This window comes from Alexandromys fortis, unplaced genomic scaffold, assembly GCF_014885135.2.
Source record: "Alexandromys fortis isolate MF-2015 unplaced genomic scaffold, M_Fortis_MF-2015_v1.1 scaffold_6, whole genome shotgun sequence".
NCBI classification, from domain to species: domain Eukaryota; kingdom Metazoa; phylum Chordata; class Mammalia; order Rodentia; family Cricetidae; genus Alexandromys; species Alexandromys fortis.
In genome coordinates, this window is record NW_026067902.1 from 14,282,427 (window position 1) to 14,306,867 (window position 24,441).

General features: G+C 45.7%; 1 long non-coding RNA gene across 2 annotated transcripts in view; it reads left to right on the forward strand.

Moving 5' to 3' along the window:
* The window catches only part of LOC126496773 (uncharacterized), a 71,445-nt gene that overhangs the window by 29,372 nt on the left and 17,632 nt on the right, over positions 1-24,441 (forward strand). The window contains exon 2 of one of the 2 annotated variants that reach the window (XR_007590423.1): positions 24,170-24,265. This is a non-coding gene — a long non-coding RNA (uncharacterized lncRNA). Of the gene's footprint in view, positions 1-23,020; positions 24,266-24,441 lie in introns of those variants that run through there. The other variant, XR_007590422.1, reaches the window with a different exon arrangement.

Consider the following 24,441-nt stretch of genomic DNA (forward strand, 5'->3'; position numbering starts at 1 on the left):
CCATGAGGCATTCCATTTCTGTTCTCCATAACTTATCTAGGTTCGGGTATTTTGTTATAGCAGCATAAGCCTCTAGGATGGGACAAGCAAAGGGTAATTGGTAAGTAGTCCCTGACCAGCCAAGCCTGCATGGGAGGCCTGGATGACACTAGCTTATGAGATACGGGGGTAGAAAGGAGAAATTGGAAAATATCAATCATAAGCTTGATTTATTTCAAAACTTTGCTGTAGAGTTTGGGGAAGAGGCCAAATCTTCAAAAAAAAAAAAAATAGCCACAGAGAAATGCCAACCAGGCAATCGCTCTCTCTGGACTCGCAGGGGGTTATCTCCACAGCTTGTTTTCTCAGGACCCCCCCCCCCCTCAGATTCCTTTCTGATAGATTAAACCAGGAAGCCACAAATGGGATTCCTGGGGCACTCATTGGCTTTTCTGGGGTGAAGGCAGGGAGCTTCTCCTGGGGTGAAACATCTATGGTTTCTCTTTGCTCATGTCTTCCTGATTCATGCATGGATCTTGACACCATATCCATTTGGCACCCTGTGGCTGTGTGTTAGCTGCAGACGCTGGGAATCACTCTCTGCAGTAAAAACTTGGGCAGCTTCCCCTCCCCCTACCTCCCCTCCCCTCCCCCCACTGCTCAAGTTAAATCTTTTTGGTTGGTGGGAATTACTAAGAGACCTTCTCAAAGCCCAGTGAAGGTAGACCCCTTTCTCCTTATAGCCCCATGGGAGGGGAATCAATAAGGTACGCTCCAACTGGCCTTCCTCAAGGCCTTAGGGAGGTTTTTCAGTCTCTACCACAACCTGGAGAGTAACATCTTGAGCTTTGCATTTCCTTCAAAGATGGATTCTTTCCAGATTATAGAGCAGGGCCCTTAAGTGGCCTGGGAAAGACAGACTATTAAGCATGACAACATACCCAGCCTGCTCAAGGCCCTTCCCTGCCTGCTAACACGCTGCACGCCACAAGCAATCATTTCTGCAGCTTCTGGACATAACCCCAGTATGTCCCTGGAGTTAGCCCACCACCTTCCCAGAGTGTTGGGTGTCACAGTTCGGACAACTTTACAGCCATTTCTACCTTTCATCATGTGAAACTTACTGAACAAAGACGACCCACACTCAAGGAGACCCTAGGCAACATGACCTGCAAAGGCTGCTGGGTAGTCGCAAGGCTCTGCCTGCCCACTGGCACTGCTGTTGATCAGAACCAGCTAAAGTAGGGCTGACCCTTGAGGTTATGCCCCCCTCCCCCCCATCTCTCTCATTATCTGTCTTTCCCTGACTCTCCTGTCCCTCACAGGATCTGACAATTGAACTTTAGACTGGTCTTTTGGGGGATTATTTGTTCTTTTCTATAGGGTTCCAAGCCTAATCCTCAGCTCCAGGCCAAATCCTTGCTCTTAGCAACTGCTGGGGGCTTGTTAACTGGCACCTTGGTGCTTGGATCCCTTCCCAGGCTTCTGGATATGTCTCTGTCCCTAGACCTTGATCTCTAAAGTCCCTTTCCAGTTTTCCCAACCCTCTTCTCTCTCTGGTCATGATTGAGCACCAGCTGCTAACTTCCCAGTCACCTACCACAGCAGCTCAGTTTTCTAGGCTTACCCCATCCATCCTTAATCCCCTTTCTTCAATTGTCCCCCCCCCCCACATCCCTTCCAGGAACCTACTACCTTAGTGTGTTTGATTACTGTTTCTGCCTTCACTGTCTTGTTTCTCAGTCACTGATGACTCCAGTGTGTATTAGCATGTCAAAGCCTTTACTATCAACTGTTTGCTTCTGCTTAAACAAAACTACTGGTGTTATTAATTGGTACAGAACTAGAAAAGGTATCAATTTTCATTGTTTTTTTTTTTTTTTTTTTTTTTTTTGTAAATACTTACCTTGGACTATTTTAGCCTTTTCTAGTGTGGCTTGCCTTGGCCAGTGGACTTAGAAATCTGGAAACAGTAGTACCTAAAGTCTGTTAGAATTTGATTGACGAGTAAGATCAGGATTCCAGGGTTTCCATATAATGTTTCCATTCCCAAGGAAATGGGAGACAGCCCACATACCGTTTGGATTTGATTTTTGCCCCATCACCAGCTTCCTGTTTCCAGTTCACTGTCCTGCCCCTGCCTTGCCCTTTTTGGCAGAAGTGAAGGTTGAGAAGCCATTGTCTCACACATTTCCTATGGGCGGAATGGACACCGGGAATGGAGGCGTGGGTCTGAAACTTCACATTCTTTCAGTGTAAAAGGTGAAGTCATGTTTGTAACATATAAAAAGCGAGACCCTTCGGACTGCTGTAATCCCTCCTGAGAGTGCAGTTGGAAAAATAGTTGGGACAGTTTTGTCTATACGAGAGGAAATAAAAAAAAAAGGCAAGAAAAACATCCAAAGGGTCCTCAACAGGCTTTGTCATAGACATCAGGAAGATTGGTGCCTTCTCGGCCACCATTGCCTACCATAAGATGTGCACTCTGGAGACGATGTCAAGGAGCCTTCTGCCAGCTGATGTGAGCTCAGGAGGCTAGCACTAAGTTCCTCCTGTTACAACCTTGTGTCCCCATTAAGACACAAGGTTAATGGGGAAAGTTCCTGGACATTATAGTTAATGGAAGCTTTGTTTAATAATGGAAAGCATAATTTTGTAGCTGGCTAGCCTGTGTACCCAGGAACTTTTCACCAGAACCCTGCAGAGGCCTATAGGCAGTACCTTACCAGCAAGAAATGCCTTCTGTGTGTACAAGCTGTAATGCCCAGGGGACGCGGCAGTATGGGTCAAACCTAAGGGAAACCCAAAAATGAAAATCTGTTTGTTGAAGTCTCTACTAGACATCTGGTGCAGGAGAATTGTCTGTATTCTGTCAATCATGTTTTAAATAAATGCTGATTGGTCAGGCAGGAAGTATAGGCGGGAAAACCAGACAGAAAGTAGAGGCAGTGCCGTGAGAACAGGAGAATTCTGGGAGGAAGGAAGCCCATTCTTCGGAGTCTGCCAGACCACAGAAGAATCATGATGTGACCTGCCCTGCTGAGAAAAGTACCGAGCCATGTGGCTAACACAGATAAGAATAATGGGCTATATAAGTTATAAGAGTTAATAAGAAGCCTGAGCTAATGGACCAATCAGTTTATAACCTATGTAGACCTGTGTGTGATTTTCTATGGGACAAAATGGCTGAGGGACCGGGAGGGACAGAAACCCCAACAAGCCTGGCTTTTCATGTTATAGACATCAGCATCTGTAAAAATAGCAACAGTGTATCTGGTAATCTCCTTTAGTCAGGGAACATGATTGGTTAGGACACAGGATGTCATATTCCAGCCTTAAGAAATTCTCTTCTAAGACCGGGCAGTGGTGGTGCATGCCTTTAATCCCAGCACTCAGGAAGCAGAGGCAGGCGGATCTCTGTGAGTTCGAGGCCAGCCTGGACTACAAGAGCTAGTGCCAGGACAGGAACCAAAAGCTACGGAGAAACCCTGTCTCGAAAATAAAAAAAAAAAAGAAAAGAAAAAAAGAAATTCTCTTCTAAAAACAGGTAGTGTTGTTGGGAGGTACAAGGAGAGATTGGCCAGGGTGGCCTTCAGGGAGTTTCTTTGGTATTTTATATAGTTTGACCCACTATTTGATTGTCTATGTGTAAATCTGTCTCTCTCTCTGTCTCTCTGTCTCTCTCTGTCTCTCTGTCTCCCTGTCTCTCTCTGTCTCTCTGTCTCTCTCTCTCTGTCTCTCTCTCTCTCTCTCTCTCTCTCTCTCTCTCTCTCTCTCTCTGTGTGTGTGTGTGTACCCATGTGTGTGCTTAGGAAGGCCAAAAGTTGATGTTGGGTGTGTTCTCCAATTTTTTTCCAGTTTATTTTCTGAGAGAGGATCTCACTGTGCCCACAGCTCACTGATTTGGAGCCCTGAGGTTCCAACTGCACGCTGTCATACCCCTTCACACCAGTGTGGGGGGAGGCAAAGGTAGGTCCTTGTTCTTACAGAGCAGGCACTCCGCCCTTGGAGCCATCTCCCAGGCTCACCTGCTGTTTAATGAACTGTTTACAGGAAAGATCCTCTTTGAAGACGGAAAAGGTGGAATTGTGAAGATAAGAGGGGGAATTGAAAACCAAACATGGTTCAATAGTGTCTGTCCTGGGGAAATTCAAGGGGCAAAGAGCTGGGGCAGACTTAAAGCACACATTTTAATTAGGAAAGAAACACATGCTGATTGCTCCAAATAATGACATCACACACACACACACCAGGCACACACAACAAACAGACAGACAGAGAGGGAGAGAGAGAGAGAGAGAGAGAGAGAGAGAGAGAGAGAGAGAGAGAGAGAGAGAATAATGCACTTACATCTGCATTGCTCCAGAGAAAATAGAAATAGCACTTTCTTTCATTTTAGATTTTCCTTCTAAACGTTATTTTCCTACGGATACTTTTTTTTTTTTTTTTTTTGCCTAGTTGAAATAGTATTTCTAAAAGGTATGTGCAACTTACTAATCTTTTTTTAAAACACATATTATTAAATATTTCTTATATCTTTTTATAGCCATATAAAATTCCTCAATCAGATAACTATTTCTTCATTTATTCCAGGATGGCAGTCTCTTGAACATGTTAATTTATTTCCTGTGTTGGAAGATAAACTCCTTAATGTACAAGCTTTTATCCAAAATTCAAATTATTTTTCTTAGGCTGGATTCCTGAAAGTATATAAACTGAGCCAAAGGATTGTGACGCTTTTCAGGTTCGTGATGTATTTTGACAAATTGCTTTAGCAAAGGGTGGTACCAATTTGCACTCCCACCCGCAGAGGACTGAGTAAGACAATTTTCAAAGTCTTTGCTAATTGGATAAGTTAGAAATAGCATTCAATTTTGGCTTTACTTTGTATTATTTTCTTTCCACTAAACTTGAAAGACTTCTCATCTCATCAGCTAGTTGGGAAACAAGATCTTTTTAAAAAGAAAATCCATGTGCAAATTGAGAATCTTGTTAGGGCGTCCTACTATTTTGCAAAGGTTGATGCAAGCTGCAACATATGATGGAAACTGTCTGAGCAAAAATGAGAGCTATTAAGTAAGCCCCTACCAACAGAACATATTAGCATATACGTTCATGGTATCAAATGCCATTTGGAAGGGAGCTGAGAGAACGTGTCCCGGGATTCTACTAGAATCAGGCCAGGGGGAGGCAAGAGAAAGTGACATTTTGAGAAAGCATTTCCTTGGGAAGATGAGAGGGTCTGGGAAAATGAGTCTGGAGATGCAAGCAGGTGATGTAAGGGTGAGCACCACGTTTACTGTAGCCCAGCAGGACTGCTGTGGAGTCAGGTGATGTAGGTGTGGGGACCAGGTTTACTGTAGTCCTGCAGGGCTGTAGTGGAGTCGGGTGATGTAGGTGTGGGTACCACGTTTACTGTACCCTGCAGGGCTGTAGTGGAGTCGGGGGATGTAGGTGTGGGCACCAGGTTTACTGTAGCCCTGCAGGGCTGCTGTGGATTGGGTGATGTAGGTGTGGGCACCAGGTTTACTGTACCCTGCAGGGCTGCTGTGGATCGGGTGATGTAGGTGTGGGCACCAGGTTTACTGTACCCTGCAGGGCTGCTGTGGAGGCAGGCACTGTTGTCTCCATCCCAGCAGCGAGGGTATGCTCAGACATGGTTCAGCTCATGAGGGAGACAAAGTGTACATTTTCTCACTGTCCAGGCAAGCACATGGAAGGCTGGGTAGGAAGGGCATAGAGCATGGGAAGGGAAAGAAGGCTTTCACGCTGAGTCTGCTCAAGGCCTCTCTCCAGATGAGAAGCAAGGATTCCGAGCAATTAACAGAACTAACTGTGAAGGTTGGCTACACAGGGACAATAATTCTTTTCATTTTTTTAAAAAAATTATTATTTTTAAATTTTGTATGAAAGGGCATTTTGCTTGTATGTATGGCTGTGCACCACTTGTGTGCCTGGTGCTTTCAGAGGCCAGAAGACAGGGTCAGGTCCCCTGGAACCGGAGTTATAGACAGGTGTGAAGTTGCCATGTGGGTACTGGGAATTGAGCCTGGGTCCTCTGGAAGAGCAGCTAGTGCTTGGGAGTCCTTTGTTTCAAATCAGAATGTTAAAATAGCAATGAACCACATTTAAGGTTAAGCCTCATGCACTTGCTCTTTTCAGAGCTATAAACCTGCACTTTTTTTTTTATTTTTAGAAATTCCACCCCTCTCTATAAAAAACAAAAACAAAACACTCCCCAAACCACACAGTATTTTTTTTTTTTTTTTGGTTTTTGCTCCCTGTGTAACCCTTGTGACCCATGTGACCTTATCAGACTGCAATCCTGTCCAGGGTACCTTCAGAGCCACTCTATGACCTCCTTGACCAATAGGAGGGAAAGGGGTGTGTGTGTGTGTGTGTGTGTGTGTGTGTGTGTGTATGCATGTGTGTGCAGGCATGAGCATGTGTGTGTGTATGTGTGTGTGTGTTGTGGAGGAGGTTCCCAAGAAATCATTTGAAGGCTATAAATAGAAGTCCTGTGTATAGCTACTTGGACACACTTGAGAGCCCAAACCCACAGCTTCTGAGCACACTGTCCTTCCCCAGAGCTGCTCTCTTAACTCTGTACTTAGATTTCTGTTGCAATATCATCCTCACTCCAACCTTGCTTCACACCGGCTTTCCCTAAGGTTCTCTTCCGCTTCCCTTGAATAGAGGTCTCTGAAGAGAATTCCTCTGGCTGCGGCAGGCCACAGCATGACATGGGTATCGAGCCTCTACCCACTGTCACAGGCAGAAGCCATCTACCTCCAGGTGGCTCTCTGTCAAAGCAGGCGGTGTCTCCCACGAGAACATGCACATCCTTGAGCACAGCTGGGCAGATAAACAGCCGAGGCCTCCTGAGTGTCAGGTGGAGCATCCATCTTTCTCCAGGAATCCTGTGATCACCTTCATGTCTGCAGGCACTAAACACGGCAGCTCAGTCTCTTGTTTCAACTCCCTGTTGTACGAGTCATAGTTCAGGGTCTATTTTCCTGGTTACCGGTATCTAGAGGCTGCTATGGAGGAGGTTACAGCTCATGCCCAAGACTTGGGACATTCGTTTAATGGTTCTATCGACCTTCCTGTAGCAAGGTGCATGCCTCCCTGACTAACATGCCTACATCCCTGGCTAGGTTTGGAATGTGCACAAAAACGTTATTATTTTACATAATCAAAAGGGCAGAGGCACTTCCTTTTTCTTTTATGAACCGCCCTTCCCTTTCCTCTCCTTCCTTCCTGGGATATCCCCGTCCCTTCCTTTCCTGAACAATTCAGAAAGCCTTGGGGGAGGGCAGCCTGCCCGAGGAGGGGTGGTGTGAGTCAGTAGCAGGATGTGGGGTGCCTCCTGGGATAATGAGTAGACAAGGAAACATTTTAAGATATAATGGGAGTCAGGTTTCTCATTGTCAGAGAAGGGAAGTACAGCTGTGAAAAGAGAAAATTAGGGAGGTAGATACATCGCTGAGAGAGAGGTGACCGGTCTCAGTCCACAGATCCCTGCAGGGTGACGGGTGTGAATCATGCATCCAGGCCATGGCACTAAGGTCCAGCTCTCTTGAAAGAGACACAAGTGGGCAGACACCCCCACTCCTACCCTTGGAGGTGAAACCACCAGGCATTGAGACCTTGAGTCTATCTCTGCTTCCCTAGGCTTCCCTTTTCCCTCTGCCCCACACGGACCCTGGCTCTCATGGAACCTCTCCACTCCAGGGCTTTGTTCCTTCTCTGTGAAAAGGACTGAGCTACAGGTCACACAGCCTCAAAGAAAAGAACAGAATGAACCCAAAGGCCACTAAGGATGAGGCACTTCTGCCCCAAGAGCTATCCCCACAACAGGCCACATTGCCTCTCTGACTTTAGTGTCTCCATACACTCCTGAGATGAATCTATCTATCGGTCTTATCTGTCTATATGCATACATACATCCTCTAACTTCCTCAGAGAAGGGAAGTACAGCTGTGAAAAGAGAAAATTAGGGAGGTAGATACAGTCTGGGAATAGAAATACCCCAACAGCAAGGAGGATATTCATGTCTCGGTAACTACATGCTGCTAGTATTCAAAATAAACCAAGAAACCCCAGAGATGAGACAGAGAACATAGAGTTCTGAAGCGACTCCTTGTGTCAGAAGGTAAAGATGTTTCCAATAAACAAGGTACATGGTGGAGGGGACATGCCAAAAAGACCAGAAATTAGCCTGAGGGGTTCCCACCCACTGACTCTTGAACAATATAGGAAAACAAACAGTTATTATAGCAAAGCTACTGAGAAAGGCATGGGGCAGGGAGCCCAAGAGGAGTTTCTTTGTCCTGTAGGGAGAAGCAGGGACACGGCTAGAAGTCAATTGGTCTCTTGTCATGTGGGGCTCACGTGTAGGAAGAGATACGCTGCATAGAAGTGGACAATGGAGACAGGGTTTAGCTTGGGAGAGGTGGTGAGTCAGTCGGGGTTCTGACTGACTGTGTGCTGTGTGCTGTCCGACTGTGTGCTGTCTGGCTGTGTGTGGTGACTGTGTGCTGTCCGACTGTGTGCTGTCTGGCTGTGTGTGCTGACTGTGTGCTGTCTGGCTGTGTGTGCTGACTCTGTGCTGTCTGGCTGTGTGTGGTGACTGTGTGCTGTCTGGCTGTGTGCTGTCTGGCTGTGTGCTGTCTGGCTGTGTGTGCTGACTGTGTGCTGTCTGGCTGTGTGTGCTGACTCTGTGCTGTCTGGCTGTGTGTGGTGACTGTGTGCTGTCTGGCTGTGTGCTGTCTGGCTGTGTGCTGTCTGGCTGTGTGTGCTGACTGTGTGCTGTCTGGCTGTGTGCTGTCTGGCTGTGTGCTGTCTGACTGTGTGCTTTCTGACTGAGTGCTGTCCAACTGAGTGCTGTCCGACTGTTTGCTGTCTGACTGAGTGTTGTCTGTGTGCTGTCTGACTGTGTGCTCTCCGACTGTGTGCTGTCTGACTGTGTGATTTCTGACTGAGTGTTGTCTTACTGTGTACTCTCTGACTGAGTTCTGTCCAACTGTGTGCTATCCGGCTGTGTGCTGTCTGACTGTGTGCTGTCATCACTCATCAGGACATCAGATGTAACTATGAACATTGCTGCTCAGACACCATGGGCTGTTCCAGGAGCATCCAGGATGACCCTAGAGTCTTGATGCATGCCAGATAACATCGGTGTCTTCCACTTGGTGGAGATACCCAGACCTCTCTCACTTCACTTGTCCTTTCTCTGCTTGTGACCCACACTGTGGCATGTCCACTTGTTATCAGCCTTTGCCTCAGCCCCATGTGGCTGTGGGCTTCTAGGATGAAAGAAGGGGGACTATAGTAATTCCGGTTTGAATTTTATACTGCCTTTTTTTTGCCTTCAGAAAAAGGCAGTAGGTTTCCTTTTCTTTATGGATTTTTATTCCAGGCAGTAAGTTTGCATTTTTCCTGTAATGTGGGCTCATTTTCCTCACTTACAGTGTGTCTTTTTCTACCACTACATTACAAAGAGCAGAGGAGGCGGATGTGACCACTGTGACCTCAGACTATAAAGAGTACAGTTATTTTCATGCAGGTAGATGTGAAAGAGGCCCAATCCCTGCTCTAGAAAAGGTGCACAGAATTTTTCAGACCAATAGAAAGGGGAAGAGAAGGAAGAATCCCTTAGTACAACATCCTAAGCTCAAATAACCCTTTGGAATCTGGTCTGCCAAAGGAGGGGGGCTTCTCTACTTGAAGTTTGGAAACTTGCCAATGACCCTCATTTCCATGTGGAGATGAACTGTGTTCCTGTCTTTAGTTCTCACCTGTTAGTCAGGTACCACGCCCATTGCTTCCTGGTAGGAGTTGGCTCCTACTCTAGTGTACTGTAGTCACAACTCTGATTCCCCATCACATATTGAGCCAAGATCTGCTTTGTAGGGATTGCCTTTCTGGCCAGAATCTCCTCCTTCTGCCAAGGGACAGGCAAGCAAGCCTCCTACCATGGTGATCCATGGTGTCACACAGCCCGTCCCCGTCGTTTCCAAGTGAGATGAGACAGAGGACCGCAGAGGCGGTGCTATAGGCTGGTGATGACAGAGCCAACTCAAAGCAGAGCCGAGACCAAGGCCCACGGTTTCTTTCTCTTCCTGCAGTGTGCTGCTATGGGCAGTCTGAAAGTGGAGATGCTAGTGGCAGAATAAAAAAAATAGTAGAAAATATAGGAAGACATAAGACAAGGAACTAGAGCCCCCTCTTACCCATTTCGTCTAAAACAGAAAAAAGAAGGGCCAAATAAACAAATTATTTGGATATTGACTTAAAACAGTTTTTCTCAACAGCTGAGTTGAGTCAAATAATATTTTGTGTGTGTGTGTGTGTGTGTGTGTGTGATGGGTCCCGTCCTGTGCATTGCAGTGTGTGTGTGTGTGTGATGGGTCCCGTCCTGTGCATTGCAGTGTGTGTGTGTGTGATGGGTCCCGTCCTGTGCATTGCAGTGTACTTACCAGCTTTGCTGGCTTCCAGCTACTGCAGCTGCTGCCCCTCCAAAACAGTTTCCTCTGAGAGACTGAAGCATCCTACCCTGTAGGAAACCCGAAGAGCAGGAAGGTGAACAACTCAAATAGCTACAGGAAGTTCCCCAAACTGACCAGATTCTCCAGGCCCCTTCCTGCAAGAGTAAGCAATAAAAGCTGAGAGTCCATCTCACACAGAAGAAAGCTGAGCTGCTGAGAATCTGGGGCCAGACCAGATGCCTGGAAGAAACAGAAATCACCCGAGCTGCCTGGAAGAGCTTTGGACAACCGAGGCACCTGGAAAGGTTGCTCTCCAGCCCGTTGAGCTGATTAGAGCTGCACAGTGGGCTCCATGTTCCCAGCTTTGTGACCTGACACCCATGCTGTCGTAGGCTTTGGTTTCCAACTGTCTTTGAGTCACTTCTGCTCCTGTAACTCCTCGCCCACATTCCTGTGAGCAACCCCCACCACACTCATTGGTTCGCCAAGTTGGGCTTTAGTGGCATCCATAGTTTGGGTCTGTTTTGTCTTCTGTATCTGGGGTGAGTAGATGTGTGTGTTGTCACACAGCACCCCCTGAGCCCAAAGTCACTCTTGGCTGAGGACATCTGTTCAATGGCTTGACTGGAACCAAGCTGTCTGGATACCCAACAACAGGTTATGAGTTCTTAGATTCTGGCAGGCAGTACAGTTTGAGTCTTTGTGTCTCATGCTCTGGAGAGAGACTACCCATCTTGAGTAGTGACTGAACCGCTCACTAGCGCCATGGCTTCCCTTGGGCTAAACTGTTTAGGGCTACACAATATTATCTGCAAAACACTTCTAAAGAGTGTTTGTCAAACATAGATGTTTAATCATCGAAGAGAGGGCAGGGATGTAACTCAGTGGCACAGTGCTTGCCTGGCATGCGCGAGGTCTTGGGTTCGACGGCCAGGGGGAGTGAGGAAACTTTGAAGACTGTGTGCTGGAGTGGGTCACAGCATTCTAGATGGCTCATTGCCGCTTGTGTTTGCTCAATTACAGTTTGGTAACTGATTGAGAAATTAGATTTGTCGTCACTTAAGGAGTTTATTCTGAAAAACAGAACCAGATCAATGTTGACTAAATGTCACACTAAATGCAAGCGGCAAGGAAAGCAACTAAGGCGCCCCATCTTTGCTTCAAATGCAAAAATAGATGGGGATGTGTCCATGCTTGTTTAAATTGAAGAAAGAAATGGTATCGATTGCTCAGACCTCAGGAGCTTTTGTTCTATGTTGTCTTCAGGCAGTTTACCAGAAATGCTTACATGGGAGTGATTTTGGAGTGCAACCTGCCTCCTCTTTAGCATCTAGAACAGCCTATGCTGCCAGTATTCTTATTTAGGGTCCCTGCAGTCAGAAAACAGAAATGCTTCAGCATCATTAAGCCATGCTAAGTCCACTATTAGTCGCAGGATGTAAATCCCGGAAGACACTGCAATAATGCTACCAGAGCTCTCTGTGCCATTGTCCCTGGACTTCCTGGAAATAGTTTGTGGGAATGAAAAAGTCCCCTGTGACAGCCACAGCATGGCCATGGCTGGGCTCCCAGAGCCTGTAACCCCCACATGGCATGCGTGAAGGCGCTCCGGCCGCGGAGCGGTCTCCAAGCCGAGCAGTTTGACTTGGCGGCTGTCTGCCTTCCACACTTGTGTTAGTTCCTCTGCCAGAAGTATACATTTATTTCCTTTTTCCCAGCCTAGAAATGTTTGATCACACCGACTCCTCTCCCTCCTGTGACCATCCTTTAAAGAATGGCAGCAGCTCGCTGCATCTGGAGCACTGGATTTTGCTGTACTGTTGCACATGTGTTAGCTTTTTCGTGAATGTTGCTCTTGCCTCAGAAACGGTTGTCAGCTCAGTAGAGAATTTCCCTTCCCCCCCAAACCCACGTGATCCTTTTGTAGTTTGCTTCTTCTTTTTTTTCTTAACAAACAACAAAATAGCCTTATATGCTTTGCAGTTCACAATGTTCAATCTTAATTAAACTAAGTTCAGCATGCAAGCGGAAATGACTAGTGGTGAGGGGCCGATTTCTAACACTCATTGGCACATTCGTTCTAAATTTAGACAGTGCCCTCAGAGGCCTCCCGATTGAATCACAACCTTATAATTAATATTTCCTGTTCTTCCGCTCGGTGTGAAGTCGTCAGACCCAGTGGCACTTGGCTATATTTGCAGTATTTATTCTTTACAGATTGTATGCCACTGTCTACGACCCAAAACCAGGACACAAGATGACTGAAAAATACAGTCTGAGTGGCAACCACAGAATTCCAGCTGAATAGCTTGAGCCAAAAAGAAGTCTCAGGCTTAAGGGAAAAAAATCTTATTTTTGAGGTATGATATGTTCAGCTCAGTGGTTAAAGCTTTTGCCTGACATGACTAAGGCCCTAGGTTCAATCCCCAGGGTAGCAGAAAGCATCTTATTTTCAAAGTAAAATCTATTAATGTACGTATATCAAATCAAATCCTATTATAGTAATAAATGAGTTTGTGAATACACACCTGTGCATAAATGAATAAAGATGGATAAAGGATTTTATAGGGTATTTATTTGTTTATTTATTGCCCTTTTTATTGAAAAACCTTTTTTATATAGTACGTTCTGATCTTGCTTTTCCTCTTCCTCAGCTCCCCCAGACTCTACCCAGCTCACTACCTAGCCAACTCCACACCTTTTCTTTAAAAAACAAAAACCAATACACACCACACACACCACACACCATATATGCCCACACAGTGCCATATACACACACACATACACCACACACATACACACCCACCTACCCACACATCACATACCACATACATACACCCCACACCATATATATACACACAATATCATATGCATACATGCACACACCACACATACACCCCCCACATCACATACCACACACACACACACACATCACATACCACACACACACCACACCCCCCCACATCACATACCACACACACACACACACACATACACACACACACACACACACCGCACGTCTTAGAGAACTTTGAATAGTTCTATCCCTCTCCCTATGAGATAAACCCCTGCTAGTTATGGGGTCTTGATTGCCAGGGCTGGAAATGTTTGGCTAAGGAAGACAAGGGAATGAAGAAAGGGTAGCTGTACAGACACATGTCCTGAAGATCTGGGGCCAGCTTAGGGTGGGCTCACTCCAATGAAGTGACACCTAGTACTATCCGTAGCCTAGAACCTCAGCATGTTCATCTGGTCCAGCACAGGGAGAGGGTTTAGATAGTCTCAGGAGAAGGTGTTTGTAGGTCAGCTGTGAGCATCCAGGAGAAGGAGGAAGCTGCTCTTGCTTGGTTTCTTCACACCGATCAATTGTCCATAAGCATTTGTACTCAGATCTCGGAAAAAGCTTAGTCATTCCTTGGAGCCAGGCCTGTGTGGATAATGGCCAATATCCCAATCCCGCGTGGGTCTGAAGCCTTGGAATGTTCACAGCACACACACAGGACTCCCCTCACTCAGGGCTTCCTCTGCTCCCCACACTTGATGTCTCTATGAGAATGGGCAGTTTGATGATCTTCCAGGTTATTCAAAGGCTCCGTGATATTTGAATATCAAATGCCTTGAGGCACTGCCTTGTTGGTCTGTCACTTCTGAGTTCTGTGTTCTTTTCTAAATGTGTCATGGCAAAGGCTCTGAAGTCCTTTCCCACCGTTCTCACCTACGTCATGACATCCTCATGTGGCTGCCAAGCGCATCTCCATGACATCCTTTGGATGACACAAGGCTTGCAGGCTCCCAGAGGCTTCCTGTGACCTTCAGGGTTGAGTCTGGACCTCGCCCTCTCTGGCCTGAGCTCCAGCTGCGTCCACAGAGCCACGGGCGCTTATCATTTCCCTGCTGGGAGGAAGCAGCTCAGTGATCATGGAAACTGTGAGTTTGATGGTCTGGGAAGTTTCCGGAGGAGATTAGAGATGGCAGGAGTCCAAGGAGCCCAGAACTTGCCTTGTTTTCTTTGAACATTTTGTTTCCTGCCTTGGGAGGAAAGTGGCCGCCTTGCTCAGCTCTCTGCCTCAATTTTGTCATCAGACTCCCAGAGCCAACTGCAATGGTATCCGTTCTAGGCACATCTTCTCTTAGTAGTCTTGGTTTGCTCCAGGGTTTAGTTTCCCTGCCCTGGACACGGGCCCCTGTGTGTCAGGCTGAAATGGTGTGTAGGTTTCAGTCTTTGAAAGCAGCCGCAGACTGAGATTCAGGAGCAAAAGAGTCATTTGGGATCAACATCTTTGACCAGAAGGCAGAGGAAGCAGGAGTTGGTAAAAGAACACTTCAAGTTTGTGATACAGACCTGGAAAAGACCTTGTGTTAGTTGGTTTCCTGTGGCTGTGGCAAAATAACTGAAAAAAAAATTAACTTGAAAAGGAGAAAGGTCGTTTGGGATCATGGTTTCAGTCTGTGGTTGCTTGGTCCTGAAGCAAGACGGAATAACATGGCCGGGATCAGGTAGTGGAAAAATAGTTTATCTCAAGTTTCCAGAAAGACGAGAGAGAAGGAAGCAGGGAGGTGAGAGTGGGGAGGGAGAAAAGAGGAGGAGAAGGATAGAGTGGGAAGTAGAGATAGAGAGAAGAAAGAGGGAGAGAGAGGGAGAGAGAAAGAGAGAGAGAGAGTAGGGAGCGGGGGAGGAGGATGAGGGAGCATCAAGGAGCCCTGGGAGGTCAGTATCCCCCATGAACTAAGTTCCTTCCACAAGGCACCACCTCATCAATGTGCCATCACCTTCCCACAGCATCAGCAGCTGGGACCAGGACTGTAAACATGGAGCTTTTTCTGGGAGCCTTAAGATCAAAGCCATAAGGACCTATGTCAATACAACAGGCTGTTCTAGAGAGAGTTCTGGATACTCGGCGTCTGGGACAACATGACGGGGGTCTTTCTAATTTTGCCTGACTTATCAGGTGCAATATCCCAAGGAGGACATGACCACTGTCCAGCAGCTTTCTACAGCTGAAGGCCTGGCAGTGACAAGCCTTCCCCAGAGTCCCATGTATTCACCAAACTTTACTTTTTTTTTTTTTTTTAGTCTGAGATTATGAACTTTGAACTTTCTCCAAGGGGAGGAAAGATATTTTCAAACATTAAATGCAAAATGTAGCATAGGTCACAGTATATAACAGGAATTCTGTCCAGTGTCCCTAAATGAAGAACTCATTTCCTGAGCTCTGTCCTTGTCCTTTCTCATTTGTCCCACGTCACCCTTTAGTCTGACAGAGGCGTGGGGACTGTGCGTGTGTTTCTTAGACATCTGCTCTGTCCTCATCATCTTCCACTTCCCTGCTCTGTCTTCGCTTCTCTCTTGTCTTTACCCCCTGGCAAAGCTGTTTGTTGACGAGTCCCACTACTCAAACCAAGGACAGCCAGGCTACAGGAATCATAGGCCCACAGGGAATGACACTATTAGGAGGTGTGGCCTTGCTGGAGAAGGTGTGGTCTTGTTGGATAAAGTGTGTCTGTCACTAAGGGTTGGCTTTGAGCTTTGAGGTGCTCAAGCCAATACAGTGTCTCACTCTTCCTGCTGCCTGCTGGTCAGCCCAGATGTAGAACTCTCAGCTACACCTCTGGTGCTTGTCACCATGTTTCCCGCCATGATGGTAATGGATTAAACCTCTGAACTGTAAGGAAGCCCCAATTACGATGTTTTCTTTTTTAGGAGTTGCTGTGGTCATGGTGTCTCTTTGGTGCAATAGAAACCCTAACTAAAAAACATGGTTTGACATTGGTGGACAGGCTGTTGATAACTTTATCTCATCATGGTAAATTAAGAAGAGGGTGTGAGCTTCATAATGCAGATGAGGATGGCATTGACCTCTAAGCCCAGACAAGTAAAGTAAAGTAAAGCCCTGTGTCTTCCCCATTTCATCAGAATTATTTGATGTCATACTGAACTTGGGTCCTAAATGGGCTAAGCGGGTTTGTGCCTGGACATCTGGAATTCAGTCTTGGAAAAAGTGAAGTAGGACAGTACATTTCACAGCCCTTATGGGGGTGGCCACAGCGCTGTTCTTCAGCTGTCAAAGATCCTTATTTTCAAGACATAATTAAAACAAACCACAAATTCAAACAGAAAAAGTATGTACTAACCACAACACCTAAGTTTGTATTATTCACTCCAATGGATATGACATCAGTTTGAGTAAAAATAAGGAGAACATAATTCAGGCAAAAGGAGGACAATTTAATAAACAGATGGGCAACATGCATTGAATGCTCCTGCTAGGTAAATAGAGAGACTCAGTTGACAAAGAACTTAGCTGTTCTGCAGTCAAAGCTGAACCAAAAGTTAGCTTTAATAGATTCGCCACAGAGTCCACCTGCGTTGATTATACAGCATGCTTATCAATATTTAGAATTTGCAATGTAACAAGTGAGCTTCTGTCTTGTTGACTGATAGATCCAAACTATGTGGGCTTGATGAGAGCCGGATGCACGTTCATGACACCAGCATGAACTTCTGTGCTTTGTCTCCGAACACAGTTACAGGAGAAAACAACTATGTAGACAGAATGGGAAAGGGGGCAGCTCTCTTAGAGCAGTGATCCTGAGCCTTAGAACATTAACTTCTATCCAAAATTAAAACATAATGTATTTTCCAAACTCATTTTCAGCATGATTCGGCAGCCAGTTTCAGAAACATAACCCCAAAGTTATAATTACATTTAAGCTTTCTTTTGGTGATCAAAATGAAGCCTGACTCTTATATGATTGGAGGGTACAATAACTAGTTAACCCTAAGCCTCCACCTGTCATAGCACAGTCCTGTGACAAAGGATGTTCATCACACTTGGCTCACCAACCGACTGTAAGAGCCTCCCCGCTTGTCTCTATGCTACCGAACAAGGCAACACACACACACACACACACACACACACACACATTTGCATTGTGGGACCAGGTCAAATTGCTACAAATGTCTCAATTCTTAGTTATTTAGGAGAAAAAACTACAATGAGTTGAGAAGGATACAATTTGAGAGCCAAGCAAAATGCAGCTGAGGATGTGGGGATGCAGAGAAAACTCTCACCCTGAAAAAACGAAGGGCCGAGAAGGAAAAGAAGGGCCGAGAAGGAAAAGAATTCGGCGGAGTCTGTTAAGAGCCACAGAATTGCCCCCCCCCCCCCGTGCCTGACTCTGCATTACTGTGTCTGTAGCTGAGGGTCTTTGTCAGTAGAACCGCCTTCCTGCACCAACATATTTGAATATATTTCAGTTCTGTGCAGCAAAAGGTTCTCTAGCCAAGATATTAGATGACATCAGTGCACCATGCTTAAAAAAACAAATTGGAGCAATTTCCTAATCCCCTTCTCTCCCAAACAGGTTATGCAGCTTCTGCTACAAGTAATCCAGACAGATATTGCCTCCAGAATACAAGTCTAAATACTGTCTGCTTGGAAATTCACTCACGGTGTTATTTTATTTTTTAAATCAAAACACTTCTGTAAGATTGTGCTATGGTAGCCTCCATGTTTATTTCTGTAGGAGGCCATACTGACTCATGTTATTTACAGAGAGAATCCATAAACTATAAAGTAGGAAGGGAAGGAGAGAGCAACAGGCCAATTGTCATCTTCAGATTGTGTTACAAGCTCGTGGTGCGTGTTTTCTGTGGACTGTATAGGAAAGGGACGTCCCTGCCACCAGCTCAGGCCAAGTCTGATGCCACCGATGAACAGGCACTAAAGTTGTTATGACAAAGGTGCTGAAAAGTGGAGTCTTATTTTGGAGGGGACTTTCTTAGGGGAAACTGAGGTAATTCTAGCTGTCTTTACCTTGGGCATAGAAATTGGATGCTCTTCAGCATTCTAGCCTACTGCTAAACAAACTCGGTAGACTTTTTGTTTCTGTCATTTGTTCCGTAGCAGAACCTGTCTACTTTGCCTTGCTCGTGTGGGTGTTTAGTATTTGCCATGAGCTCTGGACACGATGCTTATGTACTCTGGGTTTGCTTATGTACTATGGATATGCTTAGGGAGTTAAAACACAGAGATTTCATTTTGCCCCTCCTAATGACTAGACATTTAGTAACTATATTAACTAATACTCACACACACGCACACACACACACACACTCACACACACACATATAGCCAGAGGTCTTTCCATTTGTCAATTGCTTAGTCATTTCCTGGGAGACGCTAGAGTCCTGCGTTAGGATACCTCGTTACTCTGCTGGAAAAGAACAATTCTAAACTACTATCCTGGAACCAAGCTAAATTAAAAGACATATATAACAACAGTGTGGGGGACTCGTGAATCACTGGTTGCACTTTGGTATTTCTAATAAATCTCAACATGGGTGAAGAAGATGCCCTGGATAACTCAAAGCTCTTCCTTCTTGGAACAATGGAGCATGTTAATAATTCTATATTTTGGGGAGGTGAAAAGAAAACAGAAACCGCCAAGCGGTGGTGGCGCACGCCTTTATTCCTAGTACTCAGGAGGCAGAGACAGGCAGGTCTCTGTGAGTTTGAAGCCAGCCTGGTCTACAGAGCAAGTTCTAGGACAGTCAAAATACAGAGAAATCCTGTCTCAAAACACAAACAAACAAACAAAAGAAATAGAAACCATTAGCACTGTAATTGTGGCCCCCAGCAAGTGATAATCCAGCTGGAACATATTTCGCCTCAAACCCTTGGTTTATTCCCATGTGAATTCATTATACAATTGACAAAGTAAAAACAAAACAAACAAACTCAAATCTTTCACTAGGAGAGCAGAAGTCAGTATTGTTTCTCACCTTTGGACTGATGAATGTCCAGCTAGTTTGACAACGGTCTATGAAACCATTGTGTGTGTGTGTGTGTGTGTGTTTCTTACATCTATCACTTTTTTGAACTCCAAATGTTTGCTCCTAGATCTGAGGGTGGAGCAAAAATTGATGATACTGCAGAATGTATCTAGCTTTTTTTGAAAGTTATTCTCCATGACCGCAGGCCCAGCTCTTGGAGGTGAGGACTTGGGCACACGCAGTTTTCGCACACACTACTTTTGAGAAGCAGCTTGCTAAAGTGGGGGCGGCAAAGCACCCCACACTTGGCTCTCAGCCCCACAGCTGTTGCCGGCCAGCAGGCGGTTTGGATGTGTCAGTTCACAAAGCTCTCCGGAGGCTGCTGTCAATTTTCATTTCTGTCACTGTGAAGTTGTTGGCTGTGCTTAGCATTGTCTTCCTTTTGTGGTGGGGGTGTCGTCTTTACCCAAGCAGTCATGCAACATGTAGGCAAACTGTGTAAGCAATTTGGGGAACTAAACTTAAACATTCATGTTGTGTCTCAGATGCGCCTCACGAAGGGCTCTGTTCCTCCTCCTCCAGCTTAGGCTTGGGTTGCAGCGTTCAGATGATGATACAGTATTCACGGAAAAGAGGATTTTGTTCGAAGATGCTCAAAAATCCTCAAAGGCATTTTTCAGACAGCATTATGTAAATTATTACCTGAATACACCGATTGTTCTCTTGTACAACAGAGCCTCGAGACGTCAGACAGTCCTGCATAGATTCAGAATATTGACAAGACTTCTGTTATCCACCTACTCATTAGCAAGGACTTCGGAGTTCCTACTATGCACCAGACACAGAAAGTCACTGCCTGTATTCTCTTTACTGGGTCTCATAGCCTGGACCTGGAGTGATGTGTAGATTGGATTTATCTGAGGTACGGTTTACCTCTTGTCCTGCTCTGTCTTTTCCGGGTAGAATCCTGCTATTGCCAGGACTCTGGGCACAGGGACTTATACCTCTTTCTTACTCCTGGTTATAATTCTTCTCTGGGATGAAGACTGTACACCTGACACAGTCAGTTGCTGGGATCCCACTTTAGAGAGCTTTGTTAGTTGATGGTGTCTTTGCACAGGGCTCTGGTGTTTTAAGGTTTGCTGTCTTTCAGTGGCCAGCTTAGAAGTGGCCTTCCTTAGAAGTCAGCTGTCGTCTGGAGCATGGCCAAGAAGGCAGTTCTTTGGATGTGTTCAGAAAGGGCTCAGCATTGTTCTTTACCAAGGTTTTGAAATCTTATTTTTTAACATTTGACATTTGTTTTGCATCATGCACACCCATTGGACATGCTGCTGTGTTACGTGGGGACCTTAGAGAAGCGTGCGATGTAATTCCAGCACATCCAATCCCATAGCCCTCCCCCAGACAGTTTTGTTCTCCCCCCCCTTCGCCCTCTCTCTGTCACACACACACACGAGCTCAGTTTTACACATCTACATAAAATCTAAAGTCTAAGAGCTACAGATGAGTGAAAACATGATATTTGTAGTTCTGAGGCTGGTTTAGTTCACTTAACATTATTATCTCCTGTTGCACCCATTTCCCGTAAACAACACAACTTTATTCTTTATGACTAAAAAACATCCAGTGCCTCTGCATACCACATTTCCTTATCCTCCGCTCTGCTGCTGGACACCTATCTAGGGTCTATTCACTGCCAAACATAGCATATGAAGTATCTCTGTGACAGCAGAGTTCTTTGGGTACATCCAGGAGTTTCACTCAGTCCTCATGGCCCAAGAAGGGGCTTCTGTAACTCCGTTTCTCTGCCATTAATTCTGCCCTTTGCTTAAACACAGCTTAGCCATATATCAGGAAATCCTATGCACAAATCGATCAAGTTAGTGAACAATTACCTGTGGTGCTAATATTTGATTTGGGGGGGGAGGTGGGAGCAGAGGGTATAACTTAGTGGTGGAGTATATGCTTCTCATGTTCAGGACCAAAGAAAAAATTCTTATTTTCTGTAAGTCATTAGTAGTGGAATTAATACTGCTCTTTTGCAGGTCTTTTCAGATAGATACTTACTTGACTTTATAACAGTCCAGTGGTAACTGCAGCTGTGATCTCCATTTAAGAAGGCAATAAATAAGTCACAGAGTAATGGGCTCTCTCTAGATCAGAGCTAGCAGGCAGTATGGCTGGAGTTCAAGCCCAGCCTCGCCAGCACACATCCATCACTGTCATCCCATGGTGCTTCTCCGGAGTTGGGGGATAATTTAGGTTCATATAATGACCAGATAAAATATCCCTCTAAACACTGAAATACTACTAGTTGACTAATCCATGTTTGCACCCTATCAAGGCATACCCACACCCATTCATACCTACTCGTACCCCTTCACAGCCACCCATATATATAATGCACACACATACCCCCTGTACCCACACCCCCACACTCATACACACAGCTAAACATTTCCACCCACACCCATACCCACATACATCCACCCATACCACCCCACACTCATACGCTTACATCTCAGTATATAAGTGATAAGTATGAGCAAGAATATTGGGTGAAATGGTGAAGTTCTATTACTATAAAGCATGCAGAGGCCAGCATGCCAAGCTGGAACCACGTAGTGTTTTACTCATGTCTGGTATCCGTGAGCCCTTGTCACATCGACATGGCTCCATGTCACTAATATCAGTTAATCCCAGAGAACCTAAACAACAAAAGGACCCTAAGAGAGACATGCATGGATCTAATCTACATGGGAAGGAGAAAAAGACAAGACCTCCTGAGTGAATTGAGAGCATGGGGACCATGGGAGAGGGGAGAAGGGGAGGGAAGAGGAGGGGAGGGGAGCAGAGAAAAATATATAGCTCAATAAAAACAACTAAAAAAAAGAGTTAGAAGAGTTGTCCCCCACTGCTGCTGGAGACACAGTGCCTTGCTGTAGGAAGATCTGGGGTACTACACTGTCAATGTCTCTTCCATCACCTCGGCCTTTGATTTTGGAGTTCCCCTAAAATGTCTTTGTGCTGGCTAATTTTACCCCAGTTTGCCACAGGCTAGAGTCATCTGAGAGGAGAGAACCCTGATTGAGAAAACGCCTCCATACGATTGGGCTACAGGCAAGCTTGTAGGGCAATTTTCTTAATTGATGTGGGAGGGTCCAGCCTACTATGGGTGGTGTTGTCCCTGGACTTGTGGTCCTGGTTCTATAAGAAAGCAGATTGATCAAGCAGTACCCTTCCATGGCCTCTGCATCAGCTTCTGCTTCCAGGTTCCTGCCCTGACTTTTGAGTTTGGGCTCCTGTCCTGACTTCCTTCAGCGGTGAACAGTGGTCTGGAAGCATAAGACAAACAAGCCCTTTCCTACCCAAGCTGCTTTTGGCCACGGTGTTTCATTAAGGAAATAGTAATCCAAACTAAGACAGTCCTGCATGAAGATTTCCTTGCAGATAAAATAGATGCTACAATTTTGTCTCTTTCACAATTATGTTAGGTGGTAAAAAAATAATTTATGAATGGAAGTCCTGTGAAATGGACTGTTTTAATGAAATGCTGGGGGAGCTCTTTAAAACCAGATTATATTTTAAGCTATTACCTCCAGGCACTCCCTAGAAATAACACTCTCTCCAAGTAGTTTTTATTAACAAGAAATAGCATATCTAATAAAGGTCATGAAATTCCTCTCAAGTGCATGAGAAAATTTCTCTCTCTCTCTCTCTCTCTCTCTCTCTCTCTCTCTCTCTCTCTCTCCCTCCTCCATCTTCTGTCTTTGTGTCCTATCTAAGAGGGGCTAACTTTACAGCTGCCACTTGTGTGGTCACACGGTGACTCATTGTTAAACCCCCTTTTGCTTTCTCTGCTGTCATTTGATTTGGTGATTAATAACTTATAAACAAATGGCTCTGCTTTCAGTTTTCTCTGCAACCCCCAGAGAGCATAAGATCTCTATTTCCTAGCTGCCCTCTTCCCCAGTCTGGTGGGATGTAGCTCACCAGGCAGGGTTAGTTTACATGGGGGGCAACATCTTCTCCAGGAGTCAGAGTCGAAGAGAATGAACACATTTCTGCTAAGATGGTTTCTGCTGTTGCCAGTTGAGTGAAGCAACTTAATGAACCACCAAGCAGCTGAGGGACTCATCTAGAGACACAACAACAAAAAACAAGGCCCTTGTCAGAAGTCCCTTCCTCAGTCACGGAGGAGGTGTTACCTGAGAGTACCACTTCTGGGATTTGGTTGCTGTGAAGCATCTCTATGCTCTGTGCTGGGTGATAGAAAGTGAGGGTCATAAGACAGCCCCCCCATACAGCTTGTTGTAGGCAGGAGTTGTGCAGCCCCCTGCAGTAGACTCCCATCTCAAACTCACACTATACCATTTCATTGCCAGCCTCTTTTAAAAGCACATTTATTAGGATATAATTCACATACCACAAAATTGCCTCTTTAAACTACGCCACTGGGTGTCTTTTCAGTATGTCTGTGGAATTGTACCCTATCATATAGCCATCACCACAGTCCACTGTAGGACATTTTCAGTGTCCGGGAAGAAGTCTCAGGCACATAGGCAGTCTCCCTCCAATCCCCCTTCCCCACTCCACTACAGTCCCCACCACTGGCAAACCCTAACCCATGTCAACCCGGTCCCCACCACTGGCAAACTCTAACCCATGTCAACCTGGTCCCCACCATGGGAAATTACTAACCCACGTAACCCCAGTCCCCACTGCTGGAAAACCACTAACCCATGTCACCCCAGTCCCTACCATGGGCAAGCACTACCCCATGTTCTGTCCTCTTGTGTCCAGCTTATCAAACCCTGAGGCTCATCCTTGTCATAGCTGGTGTCAGTGCATAGCTCCTCATCATGAACAATAACATTCCATTCTGTGGACAGACCACACTGCTAATTAAGTGAGTCTTTCCAAGATTATATGCTAGAAACTGACGTCCTGACCTAACAGCGTTGGGGATCGAGCCGTATGAGAAGCAACCAGACAGTGTGGACTCTGCCTTCATGAACAGGTCAGTGTCACTATCATAAGGTGGGCTCAGTAGGGGAACGCATGTCTTATGAAAGGATATGCCCATCTCCTTTCCATTTTCTTGCTCTCTTGCCTCTAATGCAGCTAGAAAATGTTGAAATAAGGGGTGGCGGGGCTGCGTCCCCAACACCCCGGCCGCTTGCTAGCTCATGCCCG